At 46.3% G+C, this 2500-nt stretch overlaps 1 protein-coding gene across 1 annotated transcript in view; it reads right to left on the bottom strand.

Moving 5' to 3' along the window:
- LOC143117400 (uncharacterized) overlaps positions 1–2500 on the bottom strand; it is a 96242-nt gene that overhangs the window by 45451 nt on the left and 48291 nt on the right. The gene's annotated exons all lie outside the window — the stretch shown is intronic.

Here is a 2500-nt window from a genome sequence, read left to right as displayed (position 1 = left end):
TAGACCCCACCAGGGGCGATTCTAGACCTAGGGCTTTGCTGGGGCACAGGCCCCCAACTCCCAATACAAAAAAAGATAAAAAATGTGCGCGCAATATGAAATAAAAGGCTAGCCTACGGGTACCCTGCCTGTGCTCTTTCTCCCCTCTCTTCTCCTTCTCTTCGACCTTCTTCTCCTCCTCCGCCTCCTCCTCCTTCTCCAGCACTCTCTCGCTCAATTGTTGTAGCAGCCACTATCCAGCAACATCCAAACACATAGGCATAAGTAGGCCTATACTCACTGCATGAATTTAATAGGCTTTCCTGACTTTTTTAGTCAAAATTGAGATAAACTTCCCTCCCAGGCAAGGGTCCTATAGTCATCCTGGCAATACTGCAGTTCTTTGTAGCTTAAATAGCCTACTAAAGCCTTCATACTGACTTTTGGTGATAATTTGCAAAAGGCTACATTTGCAAATGCAGCAAACTTATTTAAGTTTGCCACTAAACCATTGATCAAATCACAGCATTGGCTATTACCAGCATAAATGTTAATGTTACAGTTAATGTGGGCAAAATTATCATACCTCCCTCATCCTCCTCATCTCTCCTCACTGTTCCTCTCCCTCTGTTCAGGAAGAATGCTGATGTCCATCTCTGAATAGTTTATCAGAAGGCTATGTTTAGTTTTATAGTAGGACAGCTTCACAAACAGTATAGGCTACTTTTACAGGACTCTCTCTACAGTATACGTATCATCATTAATTGTCCGCATGTGTGCATTTTTATGCATGGTGTGAGTGTGTGTGTGAGGGAGAGAGCACAGGCTAATTGCTATGCTAATTATGTGGGCAACATTCTCTAACAGCGATCAACTTGTCATATTTTCTGTCAAACAAGTTGTGAATTTATTGTAACATTAAAACAGGGGACGACTTACTCTATGCTCAAAGTGATGTGATGTGTGTGTGTGTGTGTGTGTGTGAGAGACTGTGTGTGTGTGTGTGTGTGTGTGTGTGTGTGAGAGACAGTGTGTGTGTGTGTGTGTGTGTGTGTGTGTGTGTGTGTGTGTGTGAGAGACAGTGTGTGTGTGTGTGTGTGTGTGTGTGTGTGTGTGTGTGTGTGAGAGAGACAGTGTGTGTGTGTGTGTGTGTGTGTGTGTGTGTGTGTGTGTGTGTGTGTGTGTGTGTGTGTGAGAGAGACAGTGTGTGTGTGTGTGTGTGTGTGTGTGTGTGTGTGTGTGTGTGTGTGTGTGTGAGAGACAGTGTGTGTGTGTGTGTGTGTGTGTGTGTGTGTGTGAGAGACAGTGTGTGTGTGTGTGTGTGTGTGTGTGTGAGAGACAGTGTGTGTGTGTGTGTGTGTGTGTGTGTGTGTGTGTGTGAGAGACAGTGTGTGTGTGTGTGTGTGTGTGTGTGTGTGTGTGTGTGTGTGTGTGTGTGAGAGACTGTGTGTGATGAGCTCCAGCGGTTTCCACTGTGTGTGTGTGTGTGTACAACAAAACACTCTGAAGAATCATGTGAACGATTTTCATTGGTTGTTGCATTCAATCTTACCCAGCTACAGAGGTGCTATTTTCTGATTGGCTATTATGGCCCCTTTCTTTTTTTCCTTGTTTTTTTTATTGGCTGGTAAGTGACAGGCTCGAGTCATGACTAAAGGCACGGAGATGCGCTCATGAATGCCGTTTCCAACGAGAGCAGCGCTAGATTTTTACTGGGGCACTGGAGACTTTTACTAAGGCACGTGCCCCAGTGAATAAGGTCTAGTGACGCCCCTGGACCCCACTATATCTAATAATCTAGAATTCAACCAGTTAGCATTTGTTTTGGACAAATGTGGTCAGACCCCAGGTGTGGCCCAGAGACTCTAATAGTGCCCTTATGTCATTGAGTCATGTGGTCAGATCCCAGGGACTCTAATAGTGCCCCTTATGTCATTGAGTCATGTGGTCAGACCCCAGGTGTGGCCCAGGGACTCTAATAGTGCCCCTTATGTCATTGAGTCATGTGGTCAGACCCCAGAGACTCTAATAGTGCCCTTATGTCATTGAGTCATGTGGTCAGACCCCAGGGACTCTAATAGTGCCACTTATGTCATTGCGTCATGTGGTCAGATCCCAGGGACTCTAATAGTGCCCCTTATGTCATTGAGTCATGTGGTCAGACCCCAGGTGTGGCCCAGGGACTCTAATAGTGCCCCTTATGTCATTGAGTCATGTGGTCAGACCCCAGAGACTCTAATAGTGCCCTTATGTCATTGAGTCATGTGGTCAGACCCCAGGGACTCTAATAGTGCCCCTTATGTCATTGAGTCATGTGGTCAGACCCCAGGTGTGGCCCAGGGACTCTAATACTGCCCCTTATGTCATAGTGCCGCCTAGTGACTACCATCGGTGTAAAACGTCACACTCACGCGCACACACAGGGACACATACACACACACACACACACATGTGCACACACATACACACACACACACACACATGTGCACACACATACACACAGGGACACATACACACACAC

Source organism: Alosa pseudoharengus, unplaced genomic scaffold, assembly GCF_046254945.1.
Source record: "Alosa pseudoharengus isolate Yale_2024_CS ecotype anadromous, Long Island Sound unplaced genomic scaffold, YU_APseudo_1.1 YU_APseudo_1.1_scf_1, whole genome shotgun sequence".
NCBI lineage: Eukaryota > Metazoa > Chordata > Actinopteri > Clupeiformes > Clupeidae > Alosa > Alosa pseudoharengus.
Note: the sequence above shows the minus strand (reverse complement) of the source record. Positions and strands in the feature narration are given on the sequence as shown.